Source organism: Argopecten irradians, unplaced genomic scaffold (genome assembly GCF_041381155.1).
Source record: "Argopecten irradians isolate NY unplaced genomic scaffold, Ai_NY scaffold_0018, whole genome shotgun sequence".
In the NCBI taxonomy this organism is placed as follows: Eukaryota; Metazoa; Mollusca; class Bivalvia; order Pectinida; family Pectinidae; genus Argopecten; species Argopecten irradians.
This window is the reverse complement of record NW_027187485.1, coordinates 225,857-241,833: the sequence shown is the minus strand read 5'-3', so window position 1 is coordinate 241,833 and position 15,977 is coordinate 225,857. Positions and strand designations below refer to the sequence as shown.

Below are 15,977 nucleotides of genomic sequence, written 5' to 3'. Positions count from 1 at the left end.
GGTGCTGTATCGCATTGACATTCCTCTTATTCCTCTACCTCATAGTAAAAAATGTGTCATGACACTTTTTGATTAAAAAGTGTCATGACAGATTTTTTTTTATTAAAGAATTATTTGCCCGACACTTTTCGACTAAAAAGTGTCATGACATTTTTTATTTTATAAAAAATAATGGCAGGCCGCTCTCGGCCATCGTAGTCATGACCCGTACTTTGTAGAAACTCCATTTAAACATCGTGTAGCTCACTTACTTTAAACCGTCACCGCCATGTTCTTTTTTCTCTCGGGACGCTTCTCGACTTTACATATCGTGACTACATTATGCAAAATTATGTAATGTTGTGCTAATGGGTAAACTCGAGAAGCGTTCCGAAGAACAAATGAACATGGTGGTGACGGTTAAAGTAAGTGTGCTACACGATGTTTAAATGGAGTTTCTACAAAGTACGGGTCATGACACTCCAACTTCCAACGTTAGCATACAGGCGGTCACGTGGGGATATGATGGAAATGTACAAAATACTTTCTGGAAAATACGATAGAGAAGTCGCAGATTTGTTTTCAATCAACCAGGGATCAAGTACCCGCGGACATGATTTGAAAGTGTACAAAGAGCATTCAAGGCTTTGCGTGAGAAAACACTCGTTTACCCAGAGAGTCGTGAATACTTGGAACAGTCTCCCATCAAATGTTGTTCAGTCTAGGACAGTTAAGCAATTTGAATATGAACTTGATTCACATTGGAAAAAATCAGCCACTAAAGTATTTATACACTGAAAAAATAAATCCGTGAATTTCTAAGAGCTGACTATTATAGGATTACAAAAAATCCTGTACATGTTAACATGTATGTTGTCAGAATAAATCTATGTATCTATGTATGACACCTCCAAAGGAGATTGTGGATGAACACAGTTATGGGTACTGTTTACCACCACAAGCGTAGATTTTGTGATTTTGACTTGGTTTTTTAGCATGTCAACATTTCAGCTTCATACCGGTAGGAATTAAAGTTTGGTAAAAAAACTAACCTGTATGTTAGTGTTTATCTATATACCATCCATTTGCTCAATACAGCCTTTTGAAATTTCCGATTGAAAAAACTGTGTCTCTCTAGCCGCCATGTTGATATGTGTGTAGTAGCCTACATTTGTTTTCTCGGCGTTGATTGGTCAATTAATTTTCGAGAGCCAATCAACGCCGAGAAAACAAATCTACTGCTCACATACTTACATGGCGGCTAGAGACATAAATTTTTCAATCGGAAATTTCAAAGGGCTACGTCATGCAAATGGATGGTATTTAGACATGGACTTACTAACCGGTAAGTTTTTTTTCTACCAAACTTTCATTCGTATGACGTTGAAGTGTTGACATGCATTGGTTTTTGAGCTACCCATTAGGGCGTTTTTATCGGAGGACATCAGTGTCCGACCAGTTGAAATCTGGCTGTTTTCCGATGTTTCTGGATACCTAGTGACATTTATACCGCATGATTTGTATTGTATCATATACCAAATTAAAGATAAATTATCTGACTGTCGATTGAGAGTATTCCTATTGTAATATTCTATACGGTTGGTTAATAACCATACTTTTCTTTCTGAAATTGGGTAGTGTTATAGGCCTATATGACCGGCCGAGTTATAGAACTTGACCCAGTATGATACTTATAACACCTGTGGTTGACATACCACTTGCTGGGAATGGAATCATCCAAATGTTTGTTGGTCAGATTTAGTATGAATTTCATGAAGGGGAAGGAAGAGTCATTTTTAGATCAGGTGTTTCTTCAATTTACAAAAGCAGCGATTGACAATGAGGTTTCAATGTTTCAAAAAATCAAGAATCTTATAGTATTTTTCATATTTTGAAGGGAAATGGTGATTTTTTTTATCATAGTCTAAAGTATAAAATAGTCCAAACTGTTATTTAACCTTAAGGTAAAAAGATTTATTTACCTTCAGGGCAAAAGATTTATTTACCTTAAGGATTAAGTTTTTGACCTTAACGGCAAAATCATTTTTTGACCTTAAGGTCAAAAGAGTTACTTACCTTATGATTAGAAGTTTTTTGACCTTAAGCTTAAAAAAGTTTTTTAACCTTAAGGGCAAAAGATTTATTTACCTTAAGGGCAAAAGATTGATTTACCTTATGGTAAAAAGGTTTTTGACCATAAGGTTAAAAAAGTTTTTTGACCTTAAGGGCAAAGGATTTATTTACCTTAAGGGCAAAAGATTGATTTACCTTATAGTTAAAAGGTTTTTGACCATAAGGTTAAAAAAAGTTTTTGACCTTAAGGGCAAAGGATTGATTTACCTTAACAGCAAAAACCGTTTGTTTACCTTAAAGGGACAATTCAGTCTAAGAGAACATTAAAATTTGTACATATATCAGAAAACCCCCAGTTCTAATGGAAATTAGATCAGTCAGTTTTACTGTGATATGCCAGAAAAGTCCATGGTGGTGAAATGCGTGTGAAATGTTTAAACTCGCTCGCTGTCCGCCATTCTAATTGTGGTCAAACATCTTGTATGCCGAACCCTGTCCCTTGCTCGTAAAGTAATGCTACTTTTGTCTAGAACTGCTCAAATCGCTCTGACAGTAGTTGTGTTTACCTTATTAGATGCATTGTCTTGCATAAAAGATCATTTTATCACCTCAACAGTGGCTATGTAGTTCATTTGTTTAACGTGCATGACTTTGGCTCGGATATGGGCACAGCGTACATATTGTACCTGCTTAATCGTATTGATCAATGATTTGTAATTACAATGGTATCAATTAAAATACTAAACATTGACGTGGAATTTGTCAATAATTTATGTCATATGTTTCATAAGAAATGTAGAACAATACATTTATGCCATATACTTTGCTTCTTGGTTATGTAAAATGATTAGCCTGAGTGAATTGTCATTTTAAGGGCAAAAGATTTAGTTACCTTAAGGTTAAAAAAGTTTTTTTTACCTTAACGACAAAAAAGTTATTTTGACCTTAAGGGCAAAAGATTTATTTACCTTTAAGGCAAAAGATTTACTTACCATATGGTTGAAAGTTTTTTTACCTTTAGGGCAAAAAAGTTTTTTGACCTTAACAGCTTAAAAGTTTTTTTACCTTAAGGGCAAAAGATTTATTTACCTTAAGGGCAAAAGATTTATTTACCTTAATGGCAAAAGATTTATTTACCTTAACGGCAAAAGATTTATTTACCTTAATGGCAAAAGATTTATTTACCTTAACGGCAAAAGATTGATTTACCTTAACGGCAAAAGATTGATTTACCTTAAGGGCAAAAGATTTATTTCCCTTAACGGCAAAAGATTTATTTACCTTAACGGCAAAAGATTGATTTACCTTAAGGACAAAAGATTTATTTACCTTAAGGTTAAAAAAGTTTTTTGATCTTAAGGTTAAAAAAGCTTTTTGACCTTAAAGATGCTCCACCGCAGACAGAGCATAAATGGGACCTATCATTTGAACAATAATTGGTGTTTAATCGTGTATATATATGTCTAATTAACTCAAGAAATAATATAAAATATTTGATTTTACTTTCGGTGCATGCGCAATCGGTACTGCATTCCATATAGGACATTATAGTGCCACGGAGTTTTTTCGGGATGCAATTAATTATTTTTAATATCTTTATCTTGAAGTAAAATAAGAAACTCAGACTTTTCAATGGTGGTAATGGTGTAAAGTAAGTAACTTTTGTAACTGAAGAAAAATACTTAATCGTCTGGTCCTGTTTTTGATAGAGAAAAATTATCATTTGTCATCGTTGGAGCATCTTTAAAGGAAAAAAGAATTATTTACCTTAAGGACAAAAGATTTATTTACCTTAAGGTTAAAAAAGTTTTTGATCTTAAAGGAAAAAAGAATTATTTACCTTAAGGGCAAAAGATTTATTTACCTTAAGGTTAATAAGTTTTTCGATCTTAAGGTTAAAAAAGCTTTTTGACGTTAAAGGAAAAAAGAATTATTTACCTTAAAGCCGCATAATCCGTATCGTTCAGGGTCCGTAAATCAACAAAAGAAAATTAGGGTACATATATTATAAAAAGTTATCAACTTTCCCCTAATTACACATCCAAAAAGTCCCGAGTTCAAAAGAAATTAATGATTAAAAATTCGATATCCAGAGTGTTTGAATATGCATTTTCATTTGTAGACGATCACGTGACTTTCCAGACCAAACGAAATGGCGTGCCCAGTCAAAAGTGTGTCGTTCATGTTAGCAGGAACTTCTACGGAAGAACTTGTTACTTATCATGAACAAGTGAATGTTTTGTTATGTGATGAAGTTAAAGAGTCCCTCAGAACAATATATATACATTAACGTCGTGTAAACAATACTTCCATTCGGTCATTTTGAGTGTTTACTATACGGCGATCGGTTGACTATGCTTTGCCTAATTTCCGGGGGCCACCGGAGGGATTTTTGTGGGAACGGTATTTAAACTTCGTATAAAATACGTGTTGCGACTACCATACAACGTACTAGACAAGATAATAAATTGTACAAAAATGTACCAGATATATAAATAATGGTGTTGATAAATAATGAAATAGACAAGACACATCGTACTATATAGAGAGGAAAATGGTTTTCTACTCTGGTGATATTTTTTAAAATAAATATCTCAGACGATATTTGACTTGCCTTGGATAACCATATAACTTGTTTTATAAAGGTCCAAATGAAATATAATAATAAATCAAGTAAAATATATGCATTTTTGTTCAATGTCATATGTGTATACATATCTATTAGTTAAATAATCACCATGTACCGCCATAAACCAGTATAAAACTTAATACGTTATTTTATGTATATTTCTGATATTTATGTTGGAAAAGCTCCATGTTCGTTAAAAACATGATGATAAATTTCTGGTGAAACTATAAACATTTGGTTATATGATTTCAAGGATTACAGAAAATTTAAAAAAAAAAAAAAAAAAAAAATGGGGTTGGGGTTGCAATAAGGCGGTTTAATGTGTGTTCAAAGTTCTGAATGTCTAACATGCAATTCAGTATATATTTTCTGTGTAGATAATGAAGACAGATCCCTTAGTTAAATTTGTGATGTACATGTACACGATAGCTTGCCAATGAACCATATAGCTACCATATAATATGATGTCCAGCCGTGAATTTGCCTCTGAATCAAATTAATCAGAAACATGCATAATAAAAGACCTAGATGTTTCTTATACAATCATATTCATGCACAAATAGCACATTCATATGCATTGTAGTGTCATGTACACATATTGTGCATTGAATTCTAAGTCAATAGAAAAATGACTGGAGTTCAAAATAGCATCCAGTAGCAAATAAGCTGACCATAGCATGTGATTATAATGTCATCAGAGTAATTGCAGTAAAATTCATTTTTTAGTATGTATATAGTCTAACCTGGTGAAAAATCTAACTTTATTAGTTGTATTTTGATAGTTTATCTTTATATATTCAAGCAATCCTTTAGTGTGATCTTGCTCCAAACACTAATTATGTGAAGTTGCTAAGAGCTTGTACATGTATTAGACCTTGATTGACCTGGACTAATTAGAAGTTATTGTCAGTCTATTCCTTTCTAAATCAATCAAAACTTTGCAACTTAAAATAGTCAAAAATGAATAATGCAATTTAACAACATGCATCACAGGCTATTGTCTCTACAGATATATGGATATTCTTATATATATGTGCAATCTGTGTATTACACAACAAGATTTTTTTATTACACATAGGGATATATGTATATCTATAGAGCCAATATCTTGAGATTTGACACTGACTTTTGACCCAAATAACCTTTGATCTAGCTCCAGTCTTGTTTGCTATTTATTTTCTGTATTTGAACATTTCTGAAATGAACACTACATAATTAAACAACTCAGACAAATGACATATATTATTTTAATTGGTTTATTGTTCATAAATTAGAATTACATATCCTTGTCCTTGTCCCATATAAATTATTCAAAAGTTATACACACTAGGTGTGTAAACATGCAATAATCATTATTCTGGATTATTTATTTTTTCAGTTTTTTGATCTCAGAGATACATACGTTAGTTGTTTTTCCCTTTTTATTTTGGGCGAGCTGCCATCACATCTTGCACTATGCAGTCAAGTTCTGGTTGAAAGGTCCCATATATTCTATACAGACAATGTTGGATGTAAGAAAATGTAAATTACAGGAGTAAATGTCTTTCAGTTATGTAAATCATAGATAAACCACAAATTATATAACTTCACACAGTATTTATCAAAAACAAACCTCATAAGATACTAATTTAGTACTTTATAATTTACAAGAGGTCTAGGCATTTTCATGTGTAGAAGTCATGGTTCTACTAAGTAGCATATATGTAGCAAATAAATTGACATAATATATAATACAATTTAAAAACGTCAATTACTATATCTTACTCACCATTAAAAAATGTCTTGGTGTTGTATATTATATCATTTAAGACCAGTCAAGATAGGATTTACGAGAAGTTACTAAGTTGACTGTCAGTCTAAAAAAAATACAATCTTGTAACACGAAACACTGATGAATTAAGTTTTGGAAAAGTGGCATCTTTAATATAATAATATCCATCCGCCATGCAGTAAAAGGATATATATCAATGATATACATCTAATACACAAATAGATATCAGAGAAAGATATATCACACCGCTTGACGCTGTACGCCTGTAACAGTTAGCTAACATTACATGTATATCGTAAATGTACAACACTTAAGTAATGTCATTCGACGAGAAGATTATGCTAATGCACATGTCCGATTCGGACATTCATTTGTGTGAAGAAGAAATGAATAATTTGAAAATATCCTGGTGATAAATAGTAAAGAATTATGCTAGGTTTGTTCTGTCCTTCCTTCTTGAAAATAATTTCTTTCTGGTTCATAATGGGTACATTACAAACAGACTTTATTTTTTACTGTCAGTTTTGATCTCAGAGATACATGTAGTTGTTTTTCCCTTTTATTTTTGGGCGAGCTGCCATCACATCTTGCACTTCTGTCATCTGGTTGAAGGTCCCATATATTCTATAAAGAAAATGTGGAGTAAATGTCAGTTATGTACATAGATAAATACTGTATACATGCATGTACATATTCTTTCAGTGTAAGCCTACATGTAAATCAAACTAGTTCCAACTGTTCTCTGCCAAACACAAATTTATAACAATTACACAGTTTTTTGAACACATTTATCAAAATCAAACCTCACTAGATACTAAGTTAGTCATTTATTGAATTACAGAGGTCTAGGCATTTTCATGTGAAGAGTAATGGTTCTAATTAGTGCCAGAATTTATGTAGCCTAAATATATTGGACATAATATATAATACATATTTAAAAAAGTCAATTACTATTCTTTACTCACACCACTTATGATGTATTGGTGTGAATTTTATATAATTAAGACCAGCAGATAGGATAACGAGTACGTGACTAAGTGACTGTAAGTCTAAAAAAATACAATCTTATACACACGAACACTGATGAATTAAGTTTGAAAGTGGCTTCTTTAATACAATAATATCCATAGCATGCAGTAAAAGGATATATATCACTGATATACATCAATACACAAATAGATATCAGAAAAGATATCACACTCCTGACGCTGTAAGCCTGTAACAGTAGCTAACATTACATGTATATCGTACATGTATAACACTGAAGAATGTGATCATCTTTTAAGGAAACACGTACATTTTTTGTATAATATGACTCTATTAATGCTTCTGTTGTAATCCATGATTAAATCTGTTATATGTTCCCAAATTTATCAACACTTTTCCTGATTTCTAATCTCTATTTTACTATGGTACCAATTCCAAAAAGCGACCAAACACTTACAGAATATAACCCGTACCCCTTCGGGGCCCCACTCACCTTATAGTGACGAAGAGAAGTCAGTTTATGTGGTTTTGGTAGATCATTCACAAATCATAGTTGTTGTCATAGCTCGAATTCGTTTCCATATAATATTCTTAGCAATTCAGAACATTTTTTAGTTGATATAATTTCCTTATTCACTTCGAATCAGCAGTTGATTCTAAGCCGGCGAGCATTCACTGCAAAGCTCGCTCCATTGCGGTTAACAACTTTTATTTCCGGACATGCGCAAAGTAGCATTTCTAAGCTTTGAAGGCGTTAACTTTTGACTTTCTGTCGGACCGCGCGTAAGTCTAAAATAAAATTTTGTATATTTATATCTTTGGACCTCTTAACTTTCTAGACTTGTAATTTGGGGAAAGTTCATAACTTTTTAGGGCTATTACACCATATCTTGTCATTTTTGATTTAGCATGATGGTCACTATGTTATAACGACTTCATGGGTTATGAAAGTTAAAAGTTTATTGTGTTGGTTGACTAACTGTGTGAAATCTTCACAACACAGGTTTGCAAACAATTTGTTTCATTTCCAGTAAAAATTAAAAGTTTTCAGTTTTACTATGCAATTATAGTTGCATCTCATGATTTGATAAAATAATGTTGATAAAATTACCATTCTAGCGATTTTTCAGTCCCGGGGTTATATTTCACCAATCAAACTAACAACGTCAATGCCTCTATTGTTTGACGTAGTACGTGTAACGTCGGGGTTTCGCGCTATTGCAACGTTTAAATTTATACATTGAAGTTACATAGTTGTATGCAATTCAAAAAAGTATCCAATCAGAATTGATGATTTGGTATGAAACAAATGAAAAAACATTATATGAAATTCTTCTCCTAACTCCTTATTTAACAAAACATTAGTGTCAATTAAAATGCATAATTTTTGAATGAATAACTAGCAGACAATATTTAATTAAATTGAAATAAAAACCAGCAATAAAGTGTTATTTTTTTTATCGGATTTTAAATTCGCCATATGTAATTCGACACAAACGTTAAATTTTCATAGTGAAATGTTAAAGATGGCGAATGGGGTGTCACTTCTTTATCAAAATAAAGTGCACAATGAAAGGACCTTTTTTAATTATGCGTCAACTAAACTCTTAATGAACATCATTAAAAGATATAACACATCAGGCAGTATAATTTATACTTCATTTTAACTTTACATTAACAATTCACCCGTTGTTTCACTAAAATTGATCTTTTTTCCTCAAACTTGCTTTTCACTGTAATTAACTGCAGTAGAAAATTATGGCCAGTATGTCCTTCTTATCTATCCAGAGTCCAAAACTCGAAATCATCAACCAATTTGTAAACGATCAATGTCAATTGATCATACGATATCAAAGGGGACAAAACATATTGAGTTTGATACTGAGGTCTACGAATTTAAATTGTACAGAGTAACATGTTGTTTCAAATGTCTAAACGATATTCATGTTTGTGGCCAAATTTTTTGGGGACCATAAAATCGCAGTTGTAAAGTTTTTAATCAATTCCACATTCACTAAAATAAAATTAAATTCACCTGCAGTCACTGGATAGACATAACAGGACCAATACAATGTTTTATTGTTTTTCAGAAGAACATTGAAAGACTTATTGATACATTTCATTACAAGTTTCAAGACAAAACCTATAGATTCACTGAAACAAAGGATGTCTCCAGTTGGTTATGTTGTCAGATTAGTAAGGTCAAAGTTATTAAGTTATGTTCATGAAATGGACCTTTCCGTGATTATGCAATTACTATAGATTTTTTTTTTGATTCATAACTGCAATAATTTGTATTTGATACGACTGTGGTGTATTTTTTATTGTTTGTTGGGAAAATCTTTTGATAACTTGATTTTTGTATTGGAAAGCCAACGTAAACAAACCTCACCATTCTAACTGGCTATATATTGACGGTTGTTGTTTCTCCTTTGTATATCCGCGCTATAAGGTGGTTAATCACCAAACTCTAAAACGACATTTAAAAAGTCAGTACAAAATTCATGTAAATTGCTGACAATTACTGTAAGGCAGATAACATGAATAGAATTCACGGGTATATTCAAAGCGCTTACAGGAATGCATGACCTCAACGATAAATTGTATATCACTTCGAACATTTAGTGAACATTTTCTCGCTTTGACGAATTTAGAAACTAGCTTAACTGAAATCCCTTTGTATATAGCAGATAAATGACCTTTTGCGTTAATGTTGGGGAATGCACATTTACCCATAGGTAGACTACTAATAGTTAACTTTTGTGAGTAACAATGTCATAGTCAGTATCCTATATTTTATTCCAAAGCTGATGAGTTTCGCATATTGTATATGTAAAGTTAAAGTATTGAAGGTTTAAGGAGATTCAATATTTTATAGTTTGAATGATAGATCATATAAAATTTGTGAGCGCTTATATTTTCATGCATTGTTCTTTTAAAGTATTCAGGAACTTATTTTGCAAATACATGAATGTATCTTTCACCTTATTAAATCAGATACGTTACCCACTCAATGTATGCATTTTTACTGAAAATGTCATTATGTTCAGCAATACATTTAATTCAATGAAGTATCAATAATAAACATAAATTTCACGAGAATCTCCTGTTAAAATATTAATGAAACTCTCCACACAACCCTATCGAATCAACATTCTTACATTAAAAATACATGTAATAAACTGTTCTGTTTTGGAAAAACAATAACTTAGAACCGCGTGTCATGAAATCCATAGATTACACTATTGGCTATCAAATACATCACCTAAAACCATTACCCAGACAATATGTCATCTCAATGTGTTTTCACGTCTTTTGTTAGATTGATGCACTTAATTTTATTCCTGAAAACTTTGCAACTAAATTTCAAAGTGAAGAAATCTCATTTTCGTGGTTTCTGTCTTTGAATAAAGTATTGGATTTATGAAAATTTATCAGTATTCCTTGGTACGGCAAAATGGTAGTCCCTAATCCTATATACATATGTAAAAAACTACCAGTTGTAATAAGTCATCAAAGGTTCAGTTTTCTGAAAAGGTATATGTTGCCAAACGTAATTGTCAATAATTGGCTATGGTTATTTCAAAATCCAATTAAATTTACCGATAAAATTTAATTTGACAATATAAAGGGATTGTTTAGTTATCCGACCTAAGTTATAACCAAGAACGTAGAATCAATTCTTATGGACGGTCAGTTTGAATGCTTTGATACCAGGGACATTAGGTTGGGGTCCATTATTGGGTTTTTTTTCTAGTAATTAAACCGGATTAGATTCATAACAAATTAATCTATTTGGCTAATATAATGAACGGTTAGATTTACACGGTCATCATCTGATGCGAATTTGTTGAATCATATTTCTTCAGTATAATTTCTGTCTTTGACTAAATACACTATTTCTTAATCTTTGTCAGTTTCTGTCTGGCTACATACATTAGATAATGGACCATGTTTTTTTCTGTTTTGGGCTAAAGTATATGTGCCATAGATTTTTACACTTATGCTCACAAAAGAAAAAACCTTTAATTTATTCTACCGCAATAATTACCACTACATATATTTTGATGATTTTGTTGGGTCATGCATTAAAATACAACTTAGGTTTGAACATATTGTTGTTTCATGTCTACAGAATTAAATTAGCCTGACAAAATAAATTTTCATCAGTACTGCCAAACAACCTTAGATGTCATTATCTAATGTATGTCTACAGTGCGACCAATACAAATTAGTACAACGACATGTTCTAGTCAGTACAAACTAAGAAGCCAACATCTATTGTTACTTTCTGTACTTTCATAAAAGTTTTATTTCTACAGCGATACTAGTATTGGCTACTTAGACTAATTGAGACTACATTCTTCAAGCGTCTTTTATTTAAGCCTGGATATACATATATGTATTCTGTCAACATCAAAAAAAACAAGAAACAAAAAAAGTATTTGATCATCACAATACTATCACAGTGCATAAATTCTTACGTTGGCTGCAAATGCAAGGTTAAAAGGCAATTCATCAATTGTTTGCATTCCTTTGAATGACTTTACAACAATTGTGATCAAACTTTGGTTAACAATTGATTTTCTCGCTACAATACAACTTTGACATCACTAAAGATTTTCTGTGGCTGCCTACCTTTAGTTGTATATCTTCTATTAGTTGTGTAATCCAATCACTTGTTCTGCCATGATCTATCTATTGTTGCCGTCTTGTCTTTGGCTCCAAATACAAAATCTGACCAGGAGTGTCTCTACAAAAGTTGTTTCTTGAATAAACTTACATGTCTTCAGTAACAAATGTTTCAACTTTTTGGACTACAAAGTAAAATTAGTCTGTCACAGTAACTATTGTCTGTTTGAAGGTCTTTGGCTACCAATATTAGGTTTAATTTTTTGCTTTGGCACCCATTTTAGATCTCTGAATATCTTTTTATGATGTCATGATGTAGAAGATATACATACAGATTTGCATAAAATAGGACTAATATGCGGATGTCATGCATATTTTCTCAGCAATTTCTGTCTTTGACAGATAAAATTTTTTGAAAAAAATTGTTGTTTTCTGTTTAGCTACAAATTCGTTTCAATAGTGTCAATTTTGTCAGAAAAAAAAATAATGTTGAAATACTTTGGCTACCAAAAAAACGCACATGTTTCATTTTCTAATTGACATTTCATAGTTTTGGCTAACAATTTGCCTCGCTACGAATGACTGTTCGTGTTGATAATTCCTTTGGCCACCAACTACAGGTTAGATCGATTCATCAAATTGTTTTTCTAGCCTTCGGCTAATAGTCAACTGTTCTTCAGTATTGATTGTATACCAATACAACTTGGAAGTAATCTATGTTGACAAATGTTTGCTCAATATCTTGTTCGTGTTCATGATATACATTTGTTTGCTAGTGGTTCTACGTAACTGAATATTAAGACATGTTTCATTATTATTTGTTTCCCATATTTGATACCAAACGACAACTTAATGTCCATGTCATTATTGTTGTTGTGTTCTCTTTGTGATGAGCTATATTGGCTTCCGACACATACAACCATACCCGATTCGATGTCATCTTACATGAACCTTCAGTGCTGGCTTACCAATAGAATTATGTTGTCTACCGTCATTACAAGTTGTTGTTTCTGCTTTGACTCTTCATTACCACAGTAAATTGTATCAGTTGATTCATATAAAACGTTGTTTCTGTACTTTCACCATACAACATTACAGATGTGATGTCATTTTTGTTAAATTCTGTCTTATGCTACCAATACAACTAGTAGATGTCATGTCATCTATTGTTGTTTTCTGTGTACTTGACTACTAATAGCATTTATTGTAATGTCATGTTCTATTCCAATACACACTGGTGTTTCTGTCACTTTTCAGATGTTTCATGATTCAACTTACATGTGATGTCAAAATTGTTGTTAACTGTCATGACAGGACTAAAATAAACTATAGTTTGACTGAATTTCATCTCTATTGTTGTTTCTTGTCTTTGGCTACCGTGAATACAACTTAGTAACATTGTATGTCATCTATTGTTGTTTCTGGAAATCAGGGGCTACCATAGTTACCTATTACTTCAGATGTTCATGTAATCTATTGTTGTTTCTAAAATTGGTACCATACAACTTATAAAAATTTCGATGTATTAACATTGTTGTTTTAATGTCTTGCTACCAATATTAGATGAAATGTACTATTATTGTTTCTGTCCTTATGCTACATAATTTACACAACTTAGATTATCATTATACCCTTATTGTTGTTTTCTGTCTTTGGCTACCAATATCAATACTGTACCATGTTCATCTATTAATTTACACAGCTCCGTTCATTATACCCATTAACCGATTAGTTTACACGTGATGTCCATCTTATTTGGTATAATTTGACCCTTACTTAGTTTATCATGTCATCTATATTTGTTTCTGTCTTTGACTACCAATAAACTTAGAGCTCCTGTTATCTATACCCTGTAACTTTAAATTACACTACCATTATCAATTTAGTTTTGATGTCATATCTAATATGTTACACGTGTCCTTTGTCTACCAATACAACTTAGTTGTGATGTCCATTATCTATGTTGTTTGTGTTCACGGCTCCCAATAATACCCTTACTAAATGTTGTAATCTTACTTGTGTTTCTGATCTTTGGCTACCAATACAACTCATAGTTGTACACGTGTCATTATCATTACAACCCTTCTGTACTTTGTGCTACCAATACATTAGTCACCCTTAATGACATGTATCTATTGTTGTTACACGTGGCTCCGTTATCATTATACCCTTATTGTGAACTAATCATATATTTACAACCGTTCTCCGTTATCATTTTACCTTTTTATATCTACCAATACAACTTAGAAGCTCATGTCATTATCTATAACACTACATGTTTCACGTGTACTTAGAACTACCATACAACTTAGATATCGTTTCTATTGTTATCTATGTTGTTTGATGTATCTATTAATTGTTTCTTTGGCTACCAATACAACTTAGATGTCATGTCATCTATTGTTGTTTCTGTCTTTGGCTACCAATACAACTTACCGTTGTGATGTCATCTTTAGTGGCCCATGTTGTTTTGTTAAATCTTTTGGCTACCAATACAACTTAGATGTCATGTCATCTATTCCATTGTTTCTGTCTTTGGACTACCAAATACAAACTTAGATGTGATCTTCAATGTCGAGTCTACTAGTTTGTTTCTGTACTTTGATGCTGACCAATACAACTTAGTTGTGATGTCCATCTATTGTTGTTTTCTGTGACTTTGACTAGACCAGGACAACATTTAGGATGTATGTCATCGTATTGTTGTGTTTCTGTACTTTGACTACCAGATACAACTTAGATGTGATGTCATCTATTGTTGTTCTTCTCTTTGACCAATACAAACTTAGATGTAATGTCAGGCTATTGTTGTTTCTGTACTTTGTTGTCTACACCATATAGTTGAACGAAAGTCATGTTTTCTATTGTTGTTTCTGTCTTTAGCTACCATATTACCCTTAAGGAAATGTAATCTCTTGTATACTTCTGTACTTTGACCTAAATACAAACTTAGATGTATGTCATATTATCTATTGTTGTTTTCTGTCTTTGACTACCAAAACAACTTAGAAGTCATTGTAATCATTGTTGTTTCCTGTCTTTGGCTACCAAACAACTTAGAATGTCATGTCATCTATTGTTGTTTCTGTCTTTGACTACCAGTACAACACCAGTTGTGAATGTCATCTATTGTTGTTTCTGTCATTTGACCTGTTATACAACTTAGATGTGATGTCATCTATTGTTGTTTCTGTCTTCGTGGCTACCAATACAACTTAGATGTAATGATCATCTCATTGTTGTTTCTGATCTTTGACTTACAAACAACCGGTGATCGTCATCTATTGTTGTTTTCTGTCTTGCTTTGTCTACCGAAAACAGCCCAGATGTTTCATGTCATCTAATTGTTGTTTCTAGTCATTGGCTACCAATACAACTTAGTTGTGAAATCATCTATTGTTGTTTCTGTCTTTGGCTACCAATACAACTTAGTTGTGATGTCATCTATTGGGTTTCTGTCTTTGGCTACCAATTAATACAACTTAGTTGTTGATGTCTTCTATTGTCGTGTTTTCTGTCTTTGAGCTATACAACATTAGTGTCCAATCTATTGTTGTTTATGTACTTTGGATACAAAACATACTTCAGTTGTGATGTATCTTTTGTTGTTTCTTTCTTTTGGTTACAATACAGAAGAAAAGATTAATGCTGGGAGCCAAAAACTGTCTTTAGACTAATACCAACTTAGATGTCATGTCATCTATTGTTGTTTCTGTACTTTGACTTACCAATACAACTTAGATGTCAATGTCATCTATCTGTACTTAATATATTGTTTTTTCATGTCTTTGGCTACCCAATACATACTTAATGTGAACCATGTCAACACTATTTGTTGTTTATGTCTTTGACTACCAATAAAACTTAGATGTGATGTCATTCTTATTGTTGTTTCTGTCTTTGACT

At 32.1% G+C, this 15,977-nt stretch overlaps 1 long non-coding RNA gene across 5 annotated transcripts in view; it reads left to right on the top strand.

The window, feature by feature from the left end:
• Positions 1–15,977, top strand: part of LOC138311352 (uncharacterized) — a 172,612-nt gene that overhangs the window by 29,654 nt on the left and 126,981 nt on the right. The window lies entirely within an intron of this gene.